The sequence below is a fragment of the Magnolia sinica genome, chromosome 3, assembly GCF_029962835.1.
Source record: "Magnolia sinica isolate HGM2019 chromosome 3, MsV1, whole genome shotgun sequence".
Classification (NCBI taxonomy): Eukaryota; Viridiplantae; Streptophyta; class Magnoliopsida; order Magnoliales; family Magnoliaceae; genus Magnolia; species Magnolia sinica.
The window spans coordinates 60,421,044-60,430,076 of record NC_080575.1 but is presented as its reverse complement, the minus strand read 5'-3'; positions in this window follow the sequence as shown (position 1 = coordinate 60,430,076).

Below are 9,033 nucleotides of genomic sequence, written 5' to 3'. Positions count from 1 at the left end.
TCTTTGGTAAGAGTCGGTGGTACCGAAATTCTAGTCGGTGCTACCGAATTTATCTTTGAAAGCTGCTGGACTGTTTTAGGCACTTTTGGTAAGACCGAAAGTATCTTCGGTGTTATCGAAGGTGCCATTCGGTGACACCTGCTATTGCCGAATTTGGACAGATTTTCCTGTTTTAATATCTTGTCTTTTAAATCATTTAACAACTTGGAACTTCCTAAAGCCATATCTAGAAAGGTAGAAAATATGAACTTAGAATGACTTGAATAGATGATCTAAGCAGGTTTTCCTATTTGGGTTAGGATCATCTATAGGCATGATCTAGTTTGTAGAAGCTTATTCATATTCTGAGTTTGTAGCTTAGGCTTTTGCTCTAGTTGTGCCGTCGGTCTTCATTTGCTAAGGACTCATCCGACTACTTGACACAACTAGTCGTGATTGACAAACATATGTGCAAATGAGTGCACTAATAATCTCCCATTTTGTCAATTACGTGACAAAAATAACCTATCCTATGACACTGTCATGGTCCATACCAATGACATACCAAAACAATGAAAGATTATATATCATGTACCAAATTACAACTCAAACATAAGATTAGATATGTAACATAGAGATGTTGCTCCCCCATAGTTTCTTTCATGATCGACCTGTATTCTGCAGAAAACAACGGAGTGTTTTGGTGGGTGGATAAGTTTCTTCTCCCCCTTTTTGTTAGTCATTAGCAAAGAATTTACCGAGAAGCAAACCAATAACCACACACACACACATATATATATATATATATATATATATATATATATATATATATATATATATATATATGTTAAAACACAGGTTAAGAGAGAGAGAGAGTATATAGATCACATAATGGTAGAATAAAAGAAGAAAGAGCTGTAAACATTATGTGAAAATTTCATGTTGGAAGGAAGATATAACCATGAAACAGAACCACTGACATAAACATAAAGATATCATCATGAATTCATCAAAGTTACTACCTTAAGCTTGGGTAGAATCATTAATCATCCCAAAACAAACAAAACAAACCCTTAAGGGTATTAAAAAAAAATCCCAGATATCAGTAAGACAGAGCTTAAGTAGATAACAAAATTTTAGGCCGTATGGATCAGTTTAAACTAAGTCATGAAAAACTACTATCTACACAATAAGTTATCATAACACATTCACAGAATCAGTAGATTAAGAAGGGCTTGGCTCCCTAGCCTCCGCGGAATCATCTTGACGACAAGACAGATGAGCTGTAATGCATTGCACAATCCTCGGAATAGAATGAACTATTCTTTCCAATCTGGAGTGGCGTTCGATGATCTCCTTTTGTTGCTCTCTGAGAGTGGTGAGAGTTTCGTCTAAGGAGACAGAAGGAGCAGGATATGCAGCTACATCATCTCCGGTAGATGCAGGAACTGCTGCTGGAGGTGCATCATCCTCAGCGTGAGGTCTCGTCCCATGTCCAGCTGAAAGTTGCATTCTTGTAATGCTGAGAGCTGTGACTCTGGGGGCGGTGAGAACTTCGCCCTTGTTTCCCTTAATCCCGAACTGGTTAGCCAGCCGATAGAGCAACCGTCCAAATGGTATTCCACTGGTATTTGACTCAAAGGTCGACACAATTTGATGAAATATCATTGTGGGAAGACATATGGGTTCCCTCGTTCCAAGTTTATATAGAGTTTCAACCATGAACGGGGTAAGTTCTGTATAATTACCTAACCAAGGATATACATTGAACATGAATATAAGATGTCAAATGCGATAATCATTTGACATTGCCATAGTGCGGAGAGCATTGCCTTTGCTCCACTCAATATTTTGACCATTGGAAAGAAATTCAGTCTAAACAATGCGTTTTTCACCATCCGAGCTCAGATGGTTGTTCCAAGCAGATTGGAATTTTAATCAAGGAAGCTATTCGGGGAGGGGTAATATGAAAAGTTCTCCTGCGATAGTTGACTGTAATGACAAGGGAGTCATGATCTTTAGGCTGGGTGCAATGAGACAAGAGTTTTGACCAGATTTACATCCACTTCCCCTCCGAGAGACAAAATGGGATCCCAACCATGGTCGTGAAGGATATCATAGACATTATAGTCTGTGAAACATGCAGTATCGACATTTCGTTCACATATGATCTTCCTAGAAGCAAAATGGGCTACGATGGGACTCGGAGGAGGAGAGGGATCTCCTTGGGAATCGGAGGATCGAGTATTTTGATGAATATTACAATCTCTTTTTGGGGCATATTGTTTAGTCTTGGTGCCGAAAGATTCCCCCCTGTCATGTTTCTTTTTGGTGCGTCCCTCCCTTGGAGGAGTATATTCTTGATCTTCCATAAAAGAAAAGGGGTAGGGACGACAATGGCGGAGCAAAAGGACCTATTAGGAAATGAATAGATGGAGAAAAAATACCTGAGGAGTGCCTTGGAAACGGTTGAGTTCGGTAGAGAAACTTCCAGTTGAAGGTGAAGGGAAACAGACACAAAGTTAGGTAAAAAAGGGGCTGTACAGAGAACCGACTTATATGGGTATGCTTGCCCGATTTTGATACCATCGATAGTCACTTCGATACTACCAAAGGTACTTAAAAAGATATTTGCAAGTATTTTTCAGAAAGATGTACAATTATATATCTTTCATAAATGTTTTGTACATCCAAAAGACACCAAAATGGTTAACATATATGTCCAAAAATATGAATAAAACTCAAGGATCAAAATTGAGTATATATGTTAAAAATAATAATAATACTGAGGCTAAGATTCCTCAAATATGACAGTTAAACACAATGGGCCTTTAAATAATGTTAAATCGCACAGACTCCAACAGATTGTTGGAGATCCCTAAATCTGTTGGCATCCAACGGTTTTATCAAAATATCGGCCAATTGTTGCTCGGTAGGCACAAGTTCTAGCATGATAATAATTTCCTCGACAAGTTCACGTATAAAGTGATATCGAATATCTATATGCTTTGTTTGAGAATGTTGAACTGGATTTTTGGAGATATTAATGGCACTTGTATTGTCACAAAATAGTGTCATTGTAGATTGCATAATGCCATAATCCATCAACATTTGCTTCATCCACAGAAGCTGTGCACAACAACTACCGGTTGCAATGTATTTGGCTTCAGCAGTAGACAATGAGATCGAGTTTTGCTTTTTGCTGTGCCATGATACAAGACAGTTTCTGATATAGAAACAGCTGCCACTATTGGACTTGTTATCATTAATGTTCCCCGCCCAATCGGCATTTGAGTGCCCAAAAATGATGGTAGATGTGTCTAATGGGTACCATAAGCCAAAGTCAGCAGTCCCAGCCACAAATCGTATAATCCTTTTTACCACAGATATGTGTGATTCTTTAGGATTAGCCTGAAATCTAGCACATGCACCAACGCTAAAAGCAATGTCAGGCCGACTCGTGGTTAGGTAGAGTAAGCTGCCTATCATATTGCGATACAAGTGCTGATCCACACTCTTCCAATTGACATCTTTAGAAAGTTTGAGAGTGGTGCTCATGGGAGTATTCTGAGTGCGGCGAAAGTCAAGTCCAAATCTTTTTATGAAATCTTTTGCATATTTGGACTGACAGACAAATATACCATTTGCCAATTGTTTCACTTGTAATCCCAGAAAGAAATTCAGCTTACTAACCATGCTCATCTCGAATTCGGATTTCATCAATTCAGCGAATTCATGAGCAACATCTTCACAAGTGGATTCAAAGACTGTCATCCACATAAATTTGGGCAATAAGCAAGATATTCACAGTCTTTTGAGTAAATAGTGTTTTTATCAACACTCCCCCTACAAAAATGGTGATCTAGCAAAAATTGCGTCAAATGCTCATACCATGCTCGGGGTGCTTGTTTTAGTCCATAAAGCGCTTTGCTCAATTTGTATACGTGTTGAGAATACTTAGGATCCAGAAATCCTTTTGGTTGTTCTACGTATACTTCTTCCTTAAGTACACCATTGAGGAAGGTGCTTTTGACATCCATTTGGAATAATTTAAATTTCAACACACAAGCAACAGACATGGGAATTCTTATAGACTCGAGGCAAGCTACAGGGGCAAATGTCTCATCAAAATCAATGCCCTCAATTTGTGAGTAGTCTTGTACTACGAGTCTTGCTTTATTTTTTACTACATTCCCAGATTCATCGGACTTGTTTTTGAATATCCGCTTTGTTCCGATGACGTTAGTATGAAGTGGCCTGGGAACTAGCTACCACACTTCATTCCTTTCAAATTGTTGGAGTTCATCTTGCATAGCTGCAACCCAAAACTCATCTTGGAGAGCTTTTATAACATTTTTGGGCTCAATTTTAGAAGTGAAGCACAGACGACTAAAAATACCTTCAAGTTGGCGTCGAGTTTTCACACCATCAGTAGGATTTCCAATGATTTGATTGATGGGATGATCCTTAATGAATGGCAAGTTATTTGACGGTTGAGGTTCATGAGATGAAGTGACTTTGTTATCTGATTTGCCTATTGTGAATGTGTCTACTTCATCCCCTATATCAATTTCAGGGCTATTTTCATCATGTGGTTGGTCATCAACAACCACATTGACCAATTCTTGAATAGTTAGTGTCCTTAAATTGTACACTCTATAAGCACGACTGTTAGTAGAATATCCTAGAAAAATACCTTCGTCGCTTTTAGAGTCAAACTTGCCTAGATGTTCTATCTTTAAGAATATAGCATTTACTACCAACGACACGAAAATATTTTACACTAGGCTATTTTCCACTTCATAGTTCATATGGAGTCTTATTTAATCCTGCTCTAAGATATACCCTATTAATTATATAGCAAACTTTTAGCCATGTTTTTATTATTGAGCATAACTGAGCCCATTTCCTGCAATACCCGATTTTTTCTTTCCACCACTCCATTTTGTTGAGGTGTTTTTGGAGCTGAGAATTCATGTCTGATTCCATGTTTGTCACAATACATTACAAATCGATCATTCTCAAACTCCCCATCATGATCACTCCTAATATGACTTATACAATATCCTTTTTTTTTTTGAAGTCATTTTGCCATCTTTTGGAATTCATCAAAAGCATCGGATTTTTCTCGAAGAAAGGCTATCCAAGTAAATCTGGAATAATCGTCCACTATGACCAAAAAATATTTCTTTTTCCCATGGCTCTCAACTTTGGTAGGTCCCACTAGATCCATGTGCAATAGGTCAAGTGGTTTGGACGTGGCTACGGTGGTTGTCTTTTTATGTCTAACCTTAATCTGTTTGCCTTTAAAACAATCACCGCACACAATCTTCTCATTCTTTCTGATTTTAGGAAGACCTCTCACCAAATTTTTTGAGCTTAGTTTAGCCAAATTTCGGTAGTGGACATGTCCAAGTCTTTGGTGCCACAGCTTGGATTCATTGTTTAAGGCCATGTGACATTTTGTGGATGAGACACTCTCTTTATTGCTTTTAATTACATAGCAGTTGTCACTTGTGCGAAGACCTTTCATGATAAGTTTGCCTATAAGGTCTGAGATCTTGCACAAATTCTTGGAGAATGTGACTGAGTGTTCTTTGTCACAGATTTGGGAAATGCTTAGGAGGTTGTGTTTTAACCCTTCCATGCAAAGAACATCCTCAATTCTAGGCAGGCTGGGCCCAACTATTGTCCTTCTTCCAACAATCTTGGTGGAGCTCCCATCACCAAATGTGACTGACCCACCATCAAGTTCTGAATAATCATAGAATTGGGTCCGATCACCTGTCATATGTCTGGAGCACCTACTATCAAGATACCAGTTAGAATTGTTGTCTACTTTAAGTGCAGTGTGGATCACAAGGCAGTTGTTCTTGTTCTTTATAACCCATTTGGTGACAGTCTTCTTGCGAAATGTGGTTTCACCTTGGGGTTTCTTGTATTTCTTAGCTGTCTGAATCATATTTCCTCGATTCATCAAGTCTTGGGTATTTCAATTTAATTGAGCAACTTGATTTATCAATTCCACCATCCTATCAGTCACTTCAGGTGGTGTAGGATATTTTCTTCCTTCATATGGTGTATGCTTTGGAGAAATCTTTGTTTTTATGATGTTTCCGGTCGATTTGAATTTTTCTCTATGGTTTAGCCTGGAAATGGAGTGAGACCTACTAGATGCAAGATATTTAAATTTGTAGTGTCCCAAATCTCCACGAGAGTGACAGATTGGAGTGGTTTTTGTGTTGCTTCCAGATGCAATAGTCTTCTTAATTATCGGTGGTGCAGAAACAGGGCTTGATTTTCTAAATTCATAGCCTAACTCTCTTTTGTCTTTATGGCTTCTTCCATCCCTAGTAGTTTATCCAATTTTAACTACTTTGTGAAAATTTGTAACTAAGTTCAACAGACCATTTTGACTTCTCTAAATCGAATCTTAGTTTTTGGTTTTCATTTTTGAGTCCTTCCTTTTTTGATTCTAGGAGTTTGATCTGTTTATTTAGTCTCTGATTTTCAGACTCAAGGGATATTGAGGTTCTTTCAGATTTGTCATTTCAATATGATATTGCTGAAGATCATTTATCAATTGTGTATTTATTTATGATGTTTCATCTAGATCTTTTTGCAATTATTTATTTTTATTTTTCGAAATGCCAAGTTTTCTGAGAATACTAATGCTATGTATGTAGAGTTGATTATAGGCATCATGTATACTCTCTTTTTCTTTTTCTTCTTTTTCCAAATTTGATTTGATGTTCAATTATCTCTTCAGTATCCACAACTATTACTTTTGTCAAGATCTCCTTCTAGGTTGTTAAGCCCTTCAAGAGGAACCTCGCTTTAATACCAATTGAAATTGTGGTTTAGACCTAGTAGAAGTATGGAATATTCCAAGAATCCTAGAGGGGGGCGAATATGACTTTTCAAATATTTTGCCAATTTAAAAATCCTAATTACCTAGCACAAACTACTTAGTACTTTAAATTAAGCAAGACAACTTAACTCTAAAGGCTTCTAAGCCAATAGAGGATCTAATCACATAGGCTATTCAAGATAAGCAAATTAAGTAATTAGCCTATAGCATAGTGAACATGTGTGTATGAATTATTGTACCTATCAATCCTTGGCATTCATCTAACCATGCACATATACTTAAGCATTCAAACAAATAAGCATAATAAAATAGATGCGCAAATATCAATTCCAAACACAGGCATATATAGTGGTTCGGCTACTTGCCAACTCCACTCTCAACAACCGCACTCTCTCCTAGAGTGTGTCGGATTTCACTATGAATGGTTTTAAATCAGGTTCATCATTAACCTTTACAGCCCTACACAAAGGACTCAACAATTTATGCTCTTCACACGAGCAAAGGTCCTACACTAAGAACCTATGTTTAGGCCCCACGGCCAAGGTCCCATACTAGGCACCTACTTTTAAGCCCATCGGCCAAGGTCCCACATAAGGCACCTACGTTTAGGCTCACCAGCTAAGGTCCCACACAAGGCACCTACGTTTAGGCCCACCAGCCAAGGTCCCACATAAGGCACCTACACGAGTTTATTGATAACAAACTCTTAACCTCAATCTTACACGAGGATAGAGACTAAACTTTGAACTCTTAGTAATGACACTTATTTGTCGGAATGAGTCCTCTCTTGTAGCTTGTCTTGAGTTGCTTGATCTTCGCTCTTCCGTGCTTGAATTAGCTCCCCAATGCTCTCCTGATCACTATGCTGTCGTTTACCTATCATTTCAACTTCACGATCAAGAACCTTGCATATGATGTTCTTATTAAGGTAACCAAGGTAATGAGAGTTGGTTGAATCTGTAACAAAGGTTATGAATGAATTTCCTAAGAGATTCAACTGATGGATGCACTAGAGTATGGTTGAGACTAAGGATATACCTATAGGTTTGGTCTCAATACTCTAGTGAAGGCTTGAGATCATGTTCTTTATTAAAGTGAGCTTTGAATGCTCAGTGAGATGATGAATCATAATGAAAAGAACATGAATCTCATGTGGATAGAGTCTAGGATGAGTGAATAGAGCTTGAGACAATATAGGGACTCTGAAATGCCTAAATCTACACTTTCCAGAAAGTCCTGGGTTCTATATTAATAGAGAAAAGGGCCCAATGGATCTATAACGGCTAGTTATCGGTGCTATCGAGTGAACCTTCGGTAGTATTGAAATATCACGCGGTGGTACCGAATTACATCCTGAAGTTGCTGGATTATTTTTGACACTTTCGGTAGTACCGAAAGTTGTTCTTCGGTAGGAGTCGGTGGTACCGAAATTCTAGTCGATGGTATTGAATTTATCTTTGAAAGCTGCTGGACTGTTTTGGTCACTTTCGGTAATACTAAAAGTGTCTTCGATGCTACCGAAGGTGTCATTCGGTGACACTAGCTCCTGCCTAATTTGGACAGATTTTCCTATTTTAATATCTTGTCCTTTAAATCATTCAATAACTTGGAACTTCCTAAAGCCGTATCTAGAAAGGTAGAAAATATGAACTTAGAATGATTTGAATAGATGATCTAAGTGGATTTTCCTATTTGGGTTAGGATCATCTAAAAGCAAGATCCAGATCATAGAAGCTTCTTCGTATTCTGACTTTGTAGCTTAGGCTTCTACTCCATTTGTGTTGTCAGTCTTTATTTGCCAAGGACTAATCCGACTACTTGACACAACTATTCATGTGATTGACAAACATATGTGCAAATGAGTGCACTAGCAGAGTTGGTGCTAAGAATCTTAGGGCTCATTTGGCATCTTTACTCTATTCTAATAAGAGCTTTTCAAATAAGAGTTACTCTAATAAGTTCTTTTTATTCTAACTCTTATTTTAAGTAAGCTCGTTTGATAAAATCACCTTAAAAAAAAAACGACTCTTGTTTAAAATAGGCACAATTGGTAAAACTTTCAAATAAGAGTTTTTTTTAAGGGTAGTTGATGTCATTTTTAAAGATATTTCGAATATGATACTATTATGTTTTTTCTATTAGTTTGATGAAGCCCTAACGTAGTTAGTATAAATAAGGGTTTT